At 37.4% G+C, this 14183-nt stretch overlaps 2 long non-coding RNA genes across 2 annotated transcripts; one reads left to right on the top strand and one right to left on the bottom strand.

Annotated features, from left to right (window-relative positions):
- The first annotated feature begins 6163 nt into the window (after positions 1–6163).
- On the top strand, positions 6164–8645 carry LOC119739605. Its single transcript, XR_005272601.1, has 3 exons — positions 6164–6532; positions 6722–6872; positions 7723–8645. It is a non-coding gene; the product is annotated as an uncharacterized LOC119739605 (long non-coding RNA).
- Positions 8646–12288: 3643 nt separating this feature from the next.
- LOC119739584 lies at positions 12289–13458 on the bottom strand. Its single transcript, XR_005272598.1, has 2 exons — positions 13293–13458; positions 12289–12809 (listed from the first exon to the last, which is right to left on the bottom strand). It is a non-coding gene; the product is annotated as an uncharacterized LOC119739584 (long non-coding RNA).
- Between the last annotated feature and the right edge of the window lie 725 nt (positions 13459–14183).

The raw sequence follows: 14183 nt of genomic DNA, 5'->3' as shown, positions 1-14183 counted from the left end.
TATAGTTTTTCTTTATGGTTTGTGTGATAAATTATTTGATGAGTTCATTCGGGTCATTGGAGGGACCTTCCCCTTAAGCGAACAATGGCAACGTTTGGCAATGTTGGCAACATTTGAGCAAATAGGAATAACTGTTTGCCACAGGCGTTGGAGAGGGTTAGCAACAAAGACGAACAGTCATCCTGAGTTGTTACCTAATTGGTTGTCCAAAACGGCTGCCAGACTCCATGATCGTAATGATTCTGTCGGAGCTGAAATTTTCCATTTTCAACATCCCATGTAAGCTCAAGTACCACTTGAAAAACAATTTCATTTCAAGTCTCAATTCATTTTGTTAAGGATTTTGAAAGCTGGATTTGGATCTTATTCTCCCAGCTGCTGGTTCCTGACAGGTACAGTAAGTCACCATGGTGGGTAGACCTCACTATCATCAAGATTAATCAAATGCAGTCTACAAAACTTTGGAAGAGCTGCCCAGGAAAGCCAAGCATACCTCACACATGTGCATTAGCTTCAGAACAGTGCTCATAAGGTGTGCTCAGAAATTTGTGGGAAGCGCTGCCAAAGTTCCCAAGACTGGATTTGATTCATCTAGATGATAGTACACAAATATTGAGTGGCTCAGAGTGAAATGGGAGATTTATTATCGCAAGGTAAAATCTGGACTTTTCCATTCCACGAGGCAAAGCCGAGTGAACTGGAAAAGTCCAGATTTGATTCATCTAGATGATAGTATACAAATATTGAGTGGCTCAGAGTGAAATGGGAGATTTATTATCGCAAGGTAAACCTGGACTTTTCCATTCCACGAGGCGAAGCCGAGTGAACTGGAAAAGTCCAGATTTGATTCATCTAGATGATAGTATACAAATATTGAGTGGCTCAGAGTGAAATGGGAGATTTATTATAGCAAGGTAAAATCTAGACTTTTCCATTTCACGAGGCGAAGCCGAGTGAACTGGAAAAGTCCAGATTTTACCGAGCGATAATATTCTTCCCATTTCACAATTAAAAGCCACTCAATATTTGTTTTATATAACTAACATATAGATCCTTGTCATTGACATATTTGAACTTTTATTTCAATACAAAATTGGTGAAAAATGTACTTCTCTCTTTCAAACCATCCCCTCACGGAAATGTTTGAACCCAACTCTCTAGCGCTGGCTCTTTAGAACAATACACGCTATGCGCAATGCTGAACGTGCACACCAGCGTGCATTTGCACACAAATACTGCGTCATGGAACAAGAATGATCTTAACTGTTGAATAGTATTTCCCATTCCCCATGGGCGAATGGGACTTTTTGAGCCTCGGTGTGCACGGGAGCAATAACGATTGCCACGTGATGTGAGTTCCACCAATCAAATGGCAAGGATCTGTATGTGAGTTACATAATGACCTCTACCACCATGGTACCTTGACCGCGCTTGTCAGGGGCTGTCTGTATTTATAAGGGGAATCAAATTCAAATCCAAACTTTAACCAAGACCATGATTGGACCAGTCAAAGGACTTGTGATAAACTCAACAGACCTAAGACAAAATCATGTCACCGGGTTACCGGGTATGTGTGCGCTTTCCTGTGGGAGCCAGGTGGGGACACCAGCCAATCAGCCCCACCTGGCTGTTCATTATGTCTTAGGTCAATTAAACCTCTGCAGGCTAGGCTACTTTAAAACTTGACTAAGTATCGGTATATAAGGGTAATGAAAGTGCTGAATGTGCATTCTGTAAACTAGAGTCTCTATGTCTGTAAATTATATCTAGACTGGAAATATATGTTAAATTTATTAGTTCTTGTACTCCTGAACTTTGCCAAAACCTTGTCATTGTGTTTGCCAGTTTATGTTTACTATTTAATATTGATGATGAGAACAATTGAATACAGTGAACCAAAGACATTATCGGTAAGTGTGTGTGCTTGGCTTATTCACCCATTCGTTCTGCACATTATTCACTGTAGAGTTTATACATACCAGCCATATCAGAGGGCAATGCCTTTGTTTTGCTGGGATATGGACGAGCGAACCTTGTGTTAATTCGTTCTTACTAATTAAAATCACCAAAGATGCTCTCTACACATAAGGTCTGGTGCATTGTATACGCTGCCATAATGTGCACTGAACAATATGTGATACTCTCCTGTTCTGTATCAATTTGTGTGATACAATGTATATGATTCACAAAAAGTGCCTTCATTAACACTGCATTCATCAAAAAAGTATTATTAACCCTAACTCTCTAGGGGGTGTGCAAAATTATATCGAAATTGGAGGATTCAGGACTGTTAAGGTTAAAGATGTACTGTCCATGCATTTTGTTTTGTTTTGGTTTAACTTTTTTAGTGTCACCTAAAAAAAAACAGATTTTCTTTTTCCAAATTGGTACTTTTTCTGCAATATACCGGTACCAGTAGGTTGGTTGTACCAACACCCTTTACAATTTACAATGTAGGGAATTGGGAATGAATCCATTCACAGGTGGAACTACCATATGGTGTGCAAAAGCAACCCAGAATTAAAGCATTTTAAAGGGAATGTACATCATTGGCTTTTGCTGTAATTTTCAGAAATGAACTCTTTGAGGGGTTAGTATAATAGATCAAACATTGTTACACTGACATGTTTGAAGTTTTGTGTTCGAAAATGCTGGAAAAACCAAGAAAAACAAAAATGTTCAAGTAGTCTGGTTCCTTGACTCCACTAAAGATAAAATGGATCAATTTATAGATGCCGGAAAATTGTAAGATTAGGGAACCAGTCTAGCTGGCCTGCACCCGTTCATGAACATGTAACCAATAGCAAACAAACTTTGGACTGAAAAAAGTGTAAAGTTGGAGCAGTAGTTGAAAAATAGTTAGCTTTTCCAACGGTGGTCGGCCGACCACCGTTGGAAATGTATACAAAAATACAATTTTCTTGAAAATGACTTCACACCAGGTGCCATAATTTTACAGGATGCTTTAGACTGTCATTTACCAATATCCTAGTAAGGTATTTTGTAAAAACTGGGTAGTTTGATTTTTCGATGTTTGCAAATGTTGTATATTCCCTTTAAGAGGGGTGCAGATGCCCAAAATAAAACCAGGAAGTTATAACTTTGTTAAGAAAAAAATAATACCATGGACAGTGCATTTTTAACATTGTGTATTGAAAATTAATCCAAACTCATTTTGAGTCTGGCCATTTTTATTTTTATAGTCTTTCCATTCATGTACCGTACTGATTTACTTTGAGACACCAAAGATGTAATCTTATATTGACATGTATGTAAAGGTATTGTTGACTGCACTTAAGTATTATTTAAAATCACATTCCATTTAAGGTGCCAATTAGTTATATACAATTTATTAGCTTCTTGTAAAAAGTGGTCTCCGGTAAATTCTCTGTGACCTGCTTAGTCAAACCGAGGAATAATCCAAGTTGAACTTAAGTCTGAAACTGTTTCAGTCATTGTTTCACAACGTTGTGTGTGTTCAGCAGGATGCTCTTAAAAATGACCATTTTTAAGAATGAAAGTACTAAATAGTCACGTGCCACATTAATTTTAATGTCTACTTAATTTCTTATTTTGCCAAATATAAAAGTGAAATCAGCTTCATGCATCAGTGCCTGATCAGTATGCTTAAATAATATGATTTTCAACTCGCGCCTGTTTTATAATAGACCAGGTCACATTGTTGTTAAAGTTACTTCTTTTCTTTCATGTGCAGGGATCACTGCTTGATCTGTGTTGATTTTGAAATAAAACCTTATTTGTGGAAATGTACAGTATGCTCAACCTGTTGTTTTTCAGGTAGAAGTGATGAGCCCTGCCCATGAAATATTCTAGTTTATATTTGACATTCAGATCCTTGTCATTTGATTGGTGGAACTCACATCACGTGACATTCATTATTGCTCCCATTCATGCCGGGGCTCAAAAAGTCCCATTCGCCCATGGATAATGGGATTTACTTTCTGGTTCGTTAGTGTGACGACATCGCAATTCAACCATGCGTACTTCACACGGTGAAGCATGGCACAAATGGAACTGGAAGTTAACGCAATTCGAGCATTTATCCAATGGGCGCTAGAAATCATTGTCGCATGCACGTGTATAAAGTTTTTACTGACAAACTGGATGCATCTATTAGGATCATCCTTGTTCATGGTGAGGTACCGTATGTGTGTGTAAATGCATGCTGGTGTGCGCGTTGAGCATTGCACACATTGCGTATTGTTCCCAAAAGCCAGTAGACACAGAGTTGGGTTCAAACATTTCGTGAAGGGGTGGTTTGGAAGAGAGAGATACATTTCCCCCCAATTACCAGTATATATTGAAATAGAAGTTCATTTTAACTGTAAATCAAATGACAAGGATCTGTCAGTTATAAAACAAATAGGCCTATTGAGTGGCTTTAAAATTAAATTAAAATTGGAGGAATATTAACGCTCGGTAAAATCTGGACTCTTCCATTTTACTTGGGTTCGCCTTGTGAAATAAAAAAGTCCAGATTTTACCTTGCATTTAATTAATATTCCTCCCAATCTACTCTGAGCCACTCAATATTTGTGTAGCAGCACCACTGGTTATACCACTGGTTGGCAAAGTCCCCCTTGCGTCAAATTTCAATTAAGCTGGTTTTCACTGACAATTGGGTTTTCTCTGTCTTCTTACCCATTTTTAAAAAAAAAAGCTTTGGTCCAATAAATTATGTTAAACAATTTTACTCCTCAAAATGAGTGTTGACATTGAAGTGGAATCAGAAAGTTAATAGTGTGTTTTATACAACACCTGAATAAATCCCGGTCATCTGATTGGTGGATCGTTGATCACATGTCTAGAATTATTCGTACCAATGCACGGCGCGCGCGTGGCGCGCAGCGCACAGTGCAATGGAAGTACTATTGCACTGTGATTAGAAGTACCATTGCACTGTCACTGCACATGTTGCCGAAGATGGCGCTGTGGTGTTTAAATTGGCAATAAAAGTTCTGGACTTCTTGAACTGTTTAAGTTCTAAACTTATGGAAAAGTTTTAAATTGAGATAAATTGAATATGATAGTTCTCAACCTGTTGAACAGTTTGCATAAATTAAATATGATAACTCTGAACTTGTCAAACTTGTAAACAATTTTTAACTTGAATAAATTGGCTATTAAAAGTCAACCAATCAGATGACGAGGATTTATTCAGGTGTTATATAAAACAAATAACGAATGTTTCACGTTCGTGCAATAGAAAGAATAATTTCACGAGGTGACAGATGAAATGTTCCATTCCACGAGGCGAAGCCTCGTGGAATGGAACATTTCATCTGTCACCTCATGAAATTATTCTTACCATTGTACTCACAAACATTCATTATTTGTATAACATTTCAATTTGTGGTCGGCAGTCGGGACTTAATAAATTGACAACTCCTTCGTATTTGTGCAAACTTTGCCCAAGGACCACATGCTTTACTTTTCCCTAGCGTTTTATCATTTAAAAAAATGTAATGTTGAGAAACATAACTTTGAATGATTTTGCATGTTTAATCAGTCGATTTCAAAGCAATGTTTCAAAACAGTGTTTGCGACAAGATAATTATAGAAAACAGAAGTGTAAAACACCAGTAAAAATCCCTACTTTGGAAAAAAAAAAGAAGTTTGAAAACAAAAAAGGTAAGAATCTATAAATTGCAATTTAATCTGTAAAAGCAATTTAAATTTGCATGCTGATATGCTAAGTTACTTATTTAAAAAGTTCTAATCTGATTATAAAATTGTAGCCGACAGTAGTTATTTGATACAATTAGAATTGTAGAGATGTATGGTGCTAGGTAAAACAGAAAATCTGAACCAGTTTGTGCGAGTGGGGAGTGCACTAAATCTTTAGTTAAAAGGAGTTTAGTTTGGTCCTGAGTTACAGTTTGCAGTTTTGGGGGATAGTTTGTTAATTTCAACAATTTTATTCACCTGTTTAACTTCCAGACTAATTATTTGTCTTGCAGTTTTTGTGATCCGTTCAATTTTCTTCTGCTGATTTACAATTAAATTATTGAACCATACAATGCAACTAAAACAAATGATTGACTGAACAACACTCTGGTAAAAATAGATGCCAAATTGAATCGTGGACATTAAATGAACTAATAACTCCCTGAGAAAGTGGAGCCTCTGTTTGGCATTGGCACACATTCTCTGGGTGTTTTTTTTTCTTTTTAAACATTTTCCCGCGTGTCCATTTCTTATACTAACAGGTCCAGCATTGTGTTGTTTTTTTACGAAAGTCAAAAATAAGTTCTTTTGTTTTGGACACGTTAAGCACAAAAGAATTGTCATCGCACCATTGAAAAAATAGTTATATTTCAGTCCTGTAATCAGACTCATCGTTACGAAGGATCCAGCCAGCTGAGGTATCATCAGAGTAATTCACAACAGAACAAGTTCTCGTGTTGCGACGATAGTCACTGGCGTAGCGGCACAACACAACCTTATGGCACTCCGCTACTCGTGTAGATCAGGTCGGGGAGTGAACTGCCAATGATGGTCTCCCTTAGAGGTATGCATGTTTGTGCCGTCATTAGTACCTCTAGGGGCGACCATTATTACAATAATGGTACCCCCTAGAGGTATGCATGTTTGTGTCATCAATGTTACAACAATGGTGGCCCATATTTACACTTGGCAGTCTGCTGATATTTAAATAGACTCGTGTAAATCCTCACTTTTCCTTCTTGTCACCTGACAGGTCAACTGAAGTTTGTAGCTAAATCTCAAATGGACGTTTATCAACTATGCATTCACCGCATATGACCACGATGGTTCACTGCCTACAACACAGCTGCAACAGCAAGAACATGTGGGCTGTCAGTTCAGGGAGCTTGATGTTGCCCTTAAAGGTGAGGATGTGATCATTAGAAATTTGACTTCATCGTCTGGTCTGGCATCTTATTCCCGCACCCCCCCCCCCCCCCCCACGATGATTATAACACAGTCTATCCGACACTGCAATAGATCAAAAACCAAACTTTTGAAAGGGGTGGGGGGTGGTCAAGAAAGATAGTGGTGAAACAGGGTTTGTTAAGAGTGCTGACTGACCGGAAATTGCTAATTTGATAAGCAGGGGGGGGAGGGGTACGTCTGGACCTTAGTTGACGCCACAGAGGGAGCAGGCATGTTCCCAAGAGCCAGTAGCTACAGAGTTGGGTTCAAACATTTCGTATAGGGGTTGTTGAAAGAGAGAGATACATTTCCCACCAATTTTGTATTGAAATAAAAGTTCATATAAAATCAAAAGGATCTGTCAGTTTTAAACAAATATTGAGTGACTTTAAGTTCCCCTTGCATCAAATCGCAATTAAGCTGGTCTTCACTGAGAATTGGCTTTTCTGTGTCTACTTAGCATTGGCACAAACTTGGCTAGGGAAAACAGTGTCCACTTTTCAGGGTGAAACTCAGAAATAGCACGGACATATTTTTATTTGGCTAGGTTCACTAGTTTTCCATATTTAAAACTTGCAACCAGATTATTGCTGTTACTGTTTTGACTGGAAATTCAGCTTTTGAGGCAAGCTGTTTGATGGTATGTGCACTGACAAGGTATAGAGCCAAATTACCAATGCCAAACTGAAACATTTTCAGAATCACCACATATAGAAATATTCATCTTTTGTAACTAGCACAGTTACCATGAGATATGGGGACATCTTGTTTTGAAGGGAAGTGTTTGTCTTTCTTTTCCCATTTCAGATTGACGATGAGGCTGATCAGGTTGTCGACGTGGAATTTGACAAACTGGAGATGAAACTTGGAGAGGAGCCAACTTGATCTTGAAGACTGATGAGGATTTGTGGAGAACACATTTAAAACTGGACTTCCCTCTTTTGGGCAGAACGTTTTCAAATCAATCACAAGTCAAATCACAAGTCAAGTCATGAATAACAGAGGAGGAACAACGTTTGTTTGATTTAATTTGACTTGAGATTGAGACTGGATGACTTGTGATTGGCTTGTGATGACGTGTGGTGACAGATTAACTCAAGGTACAAGCTTAATGGCACTAAACTGTACAATGACACCACCAAAGATCAGGCCTGTGCCAATGAGAACAAAGAAAGCTCTTTTACAATGTAAAATGCAACATAGTCGTGAGTTAAATGTGTCATTTGAGCCTTATTTGTTTGGCCATAAGAGGTCATTTGAATGCAAACTTGCAAATTCACACATTCATTATTGAAACAATTGCCAATGAAACATCAACTGCGCCAATCAAATGTCATTACTCATGGTCAAATGTCATGGGTAATCATAGACTGGTTCCTCCATTGTCCTTCGGACTTCAAATGTAGGGACAGGTAGCTAGCAATGAATCCCGAATACATTAGGATGTTTTCCACCTAATGTATGCAAATTCTATGCAGGACTGGTCTCTCTGATTCCCGCCCCTGAATACAAAATCACAATGATAATTGGAGCGTGGAACCAGCCTATTGCGAAATGGAAACATCACTTACGTGCAATTTGTGTGGTGATGAGCTTCAACTTTCACTGAATTCGAAAGAATCTCTGGCAACTAAGAGAGGGGCACTATTTTTCAGTATTTGAAACCTATCATGCCTATGCAGTTGAAATGCTTGAAAGTTGGCTACGTGGAGACACTGGCAATTTTTGCCTACACGTTATAGAGCGAGTTTTTTGATTATAGCCATGTGTTGAAATGTCATCCACGCTCAAGGCTGCCAACAAGGCTAATTTAAATGGGCACAATTCCGGTCCCCATATATTTAGTGGGCCGGGGACCAGTCTAGAATAATCAAACTCCAAATCGTGTTTGTTTCTTTCTTTCTTTGGTTTTGGGGTTTTTTTCTGATACCGATTTTTGGTTTGTGTCCTGCTGATGGGGTGTTGTTGCCTGTAAGAACTTCAACTTGATGTTTCATTTCGTTTAGTAGTTAAAATGTAGTTAAGACTTTTCTGTGAGCTCACACAATTTGCTTATATAATGAAATGTCATTTGTGTCAATTCTAATGTGCATAAAGAAAGACTTAACGCACTTAAGTGTTGAATCATTTTTATGTTACTGTAGAGTTTTAAGGTAAACATTTTATGGGAAATTTATCTCGAAGAGGTCTCAGGCAGGATTTTGACTGTCGATAGAGGATTTTACTTGAACTTAAATGTTGTAAGCATGCTTTCATCAAATAAGGACACTCTGTAGCACAGTTATTTAGACTTATTTTGTCTCTAAATATTCAAATAATTGATAAAAAAGAGTGAAGTCTCGAAAGGTCTGGGCTACAACACCTTGCTACTTTCAGTGATCACCTCGCTAAATTGTTTCCCAATATAACCACCTCGCTGTGAAGATTTGCAATAAAGGAACTACAGTACTAATCTAAACAAATTTCATTTTGGGTAATTTATGAGCGTTTTGCTTTGATCTCTACATATCAAGAACTCACAATTTGGATGTGTAGTTGGAATCATCGCGCATTTTTGTGAGCGCTGCATTCTTTTCAGTTTGCAGACTGCGTAATTTTCGTTTCAATCATCAATTTGAATTTGCACCACCTCGCTCAGTTTATTAGCCAGGGGAAACACTGCTACAAAGATGGTTTTCTGGTTTGAATTTAAATGCCTACTTTTGGTAGCATTGAGCTGTATACTCCCAAAATAACACAAAATGATCCAAAACATGCTTTAACTGATGAGAAATGAGCAGGGTAATTAAAGAAACCTTAGAATATAAGATGTGTACATTTTAGACTCAAAAGTTTACACGTTTGGATGTTCACACATTTGGGTAAACTTTTTGTAGGACCCAAAATGTGTGGATAATATCTATTCATCTATAAATGTGGGGTCCAATTTTTCTTGTCTGTGTTGCATCTGACATGTACGATTTTGTAAATTCTTGACGTACTCCTTAATGCCTTTTCCTCTAGCAAACTACCTACCCAACCGATGAGAATGTGATTTTTAATGGTAGTTCAGTGGCAAATTGTATTGTATTGTATTGTATTGTTTTATTTTCCATTTGTCGCAAATTAATATAATGCTAACATGCAACAGTTTATTTACTACAACAATAACTAAACTTAATAGAATGCTAATACATGTACAACACTTTGATCAATTAAACATAAATGGTGACACATGAGGGAACCAGGAAAAAGCCTAAGCTTATACAGAGCCTGGTCCCGTTTGTGAATAACTTATGAAATAAAAAATAATTAAAGCTATAAATTAAATCAGTGATGTCAATTAATTACTTGGCATAATAGTAGAAAAACTGAAGGAACTTGAAATATAGGCCTACTGATTTACAATATAACATTTCATTATGACGGAATGTGACATGCAAATGTGAATTATGGATGCACGTCTGATATAATACCAGAAATAAATCTTAATTGAAAAATTAAGACTGAACAGCTTTGTGCGCAGTAGGAATTAATCATTCATTATTCACAATGTAAAAGTATTTTCAAGTGAACTACAGGGGAGTTTTAAGTCTTTTCTAAAATGTATCTTTCTTATTTGGTGTACTGATACCAATGCAACCATATCTGGATAACTCAGATAATTACATTGTATTTCATTACTTATTTCCATGAATAAATACCTTTTAACGAAATAAACAGTTAAACTTAAAATGCTTGAATTTTGTGATTTTCTTTCAGTGATATATTTCCAGATTTTTTGTGTTTATGTTGAGGGGCCCTATTTTAGTATATGCCTGCGATATGCTACCCTGTCTCTTCAATGCGTTTATTCATCTTCATTGCATTATGAATGACGTCCCATTTTTACCTGACGGAGGAAATTTCTTGCGTCCAGAATTACAAAGATGCTTGGTTGTTTTTGAAGCCGCATGATCAAGTCTCTACCAATCAGAAGCTATCAACTCTCCAAGGTATTTATTTAATAATTCAATTGATAAATAATATTTTAACTATTAAATAATTCAATTATGTAATACTTAGGGGCACGTTCTGCAGTAACAGTTGTGAGCCTTCAAACAATAAATACCAGTAACTAAAAGATGCATAACTGTCTATTAACCAAAAACGTTGTGAATGATTGATTTTATGTCTCAATTGTCACTTGAGAGTAATACATTATTATATGAAAACCCGATATTCCAATTAAATATTGCCCAAAATGGGCAAAAACCCCGATATTCCAATATGGGCGTGTATTCTAATAAGGGCGTGTATTCCAATATGGGCAAACAGCTCAATATTGCCCAAAATGGGCCAAAACTGGGATATTCCAATATGGGCGTGTATTCCAATATGGGCAAACAGCTAAATATTGCCCAAAATGGGCCAAAACCCCAATATTCCAATATGGGCAAACAGCTCAATATTGCCCAAAATGGGCCAAAACTGGGATATTCCAATATGGGCGTGTATTCCAATATGGGCAAACAGCTCAATATTGCCCAAAATGGGCCAAAACTGGGATATTCTAATATGGGCGTGTATTCCAATATGGGCCAACAGCTAAATATTGCCCAAAATGGGCCAAAACCCTGTTATTCCAATATGGGCGTGTATTCCAATATGGGCAAAGAGCTCAATATTGCCCAAATGGGCCAAAACCACAATATTCCAATATGGGCATGTATTCCAATATGGGCAAACAGCTGAATATTGCCTAAAATGGGCCAAAACTGGGATATTCCAATATGGGTGTGTATTCCAATATGGACAAACAGCTCAATATTGCCCAAAATAGGCCAAAACTGGGATATTTTTATATGGGCGTGTATTCCAATATGGGCAAACAGCTGAATATTGCCTAAAATGGGCCGAAACTGGGATATTCCAATATGGACGTGTATTCCAATATAGGCAAACAGCTCTATTGCCCAAAATGGGCCAAAACCCCGATATTCCAATATGGGCGTGTATCCCATGGGACGTCGTTGCTAGGTAAAAGGGCGCCCTCTTTGGTAGTGCACAGAGCTCATACAATGGAAATTATGAAAACACTTTAAGTTCTTTTAAAAATAAACATTATTAAAAATTTAATAAATCACGCATAACAAAATATTAACAATTTAATCAATCATGCACAACAAAATAAGAAACTTATCAATAAATTTGACTTGAGATTCACGGAAATCAAATGATTGATATTTTGCCAATTGCAGATGCCAGGGCTATATATATACAGTGAAATCTCGATATTAGTCAAACCTCAAGGGAACAGGTATTTTGACTTGAGGTGAGTTTTGAGTTTTGTTATACTACTCACAAAGACCCACTCGAATACGAAGACCCACTCGAAAACGAGTCTCCCTTTTCGAGTGGGTCTTCGTTTTCGAGTGGGTCTTTGTTTTTGAGTGGGTCTTTGGTCTTCGGTCTTCGTTTTAGGGGTCTTTGTTTTCAATACTACCGTACTGAACTGAACATTCAGCTAAAGCACCACCTTGGCTCCTAGGTTTTTATGTACAAAGCATATACGAACATTGTTGTTGAAAAGAGTCAATGGATTAACAAAAAAAACAACTTCTTTTCAACACATTCTACAAAGCTTGCAAGTGCCAAATTTTCTTTCGATGCAAGATGATGAGGAAAATTATTTCAGTACACAGAGAGGCTATAAAACAACCTGACTGCAATACTGTAAGCCTATAGCTCTACTGTAAACTGATAAACTGAAACTCTGATAGGACAAGACCGAGACCAAGACCACAAAAAGGTCTTGAGATAGTCTTGAGACTGAGACAAGGTTGAGACAAGGGGTTTGATTGGCTGACCTGATGACGACCATGAGTCCAGTTCACTGATTGGTGCTTCACTTGTAGATGGAAAGGTAACCTCAGCTGTATCAAACAAATCGTGATGTACACAAATAAATTTTAATTCAGGTGCAAAAAGAGGTTATTCATTTGTGTTCCACAACAAGTTTATCTATACGTTATTTCTTTCGAGCTGTTCATTGATGATGTATGAATACACATCACCCAACAGAATACTCGATCGTAATGATGTTCAGACTTCAAAGCTCAAACCCATCAAAGAACATGCTCTTTTTAAGACATACTTCATTAGTGTATCCATTTGACTACTTTTTAAGAAAACAAATCATTATTCTGGGTCATGATTTTCTTGTTGACTCACCATTCAAAGTCCCTGTTTTGATTAATGAAAACCATACCTGAAAAAAAGTAATGACCAATATATCAAAATAAAAATGCTAGCCTATATGACTGTTAAGACAAATAAGGCAAAAATAAATTGTCTCCCTTCTCTTGCGAGATCAAATTTCCAATATGGGGAGGGGGGAATTTCCAGAACTAACTGACCTTGTGGTTGTAAGAATCAGCGACATACAGGTGCTATATGAGTGGGTTCCAGGCTAGGCCCAGTGGATGCTGTAGCTTAGCGTCGCGTCCTGCGCCATCAACATCACCAAATGCAAACAGATTCTAGAGGGCAATGAAAGAAGTTAAATTTAATGCATATTTAAAAATCGTATTCATAACTAAGACAGTTTACCCATTTCTATTGGTCGAGAGCCTGTCACGTGACCAGTTTTAAACAAATGATAAAGACCGGCTGGCTGGTCTTGAACACTTTTACAGTGTCGCATGAAATTTTGACTCAAATGAAATCAGGTGCCTTTTACCATTATTGGTTGAACATTCACAATCCTCATGTAGGCATGCGCATTAACACTACCACTGGGTCAGTATTTCATAGTCCTAAATTCATTCTACATCAGCACAGCTGCATTCTGGGCCACATCACGCAGTACACGACACGTGCGCAAATCTCTATATATGGAGTTGTTTACAACTACTCGCGAGAGGGCATAACATAGATAGAGGGGTGTTTAAAAAAACATCAAGTAGAAGTAAAATAATGATAGTTGAAGAAAATCGTTGGAAATTTATAATTTTGAGTTGTTTTGACTTTTGGACCAAAAAGGATTAGGGAGCAGGTCCATTTTGGAGGAAACGGGGCAGCGAGAACAGAGGTGGAGGTACAGTCCCATCTCCAGCATTACATTAACATTGGAGGACTTAAGTCAAAAGTGGCAAATTCTGAAAGTGAGTATTGTTTTTGTATGGTGTTTAAATCTCACCCTCTTTGACAAAACTGATGAAAATTACTCCATAAAATTTGTCATGCCTCCGTTACTTGATCTAAAATTTTGGTTAGATTCCATTGGGAAACAACAGAGTTATTAAGGC

The sequence above is a fragment of the Patiria miniata genome, unplaced genomic scaffold (assembly GCF_015706575.1).
Source record: "Patiria miniata isolate m_02_andy unplaced genomic scaffold, ASM1570657v1 HiC_scaffold_4, whole genome shotgun sequence".
Classification (NCBI taxonomy): Eukaryota; Metazoa; Echinodermata; class Asteroidea; order Valvatida; family Asterinidae; genus Patiria; species Patiria miniata.
Note: the sequence above shows the minus strand (reverse complement) of the source record. Positions and strands in the feature narration are given on the sequence as shown.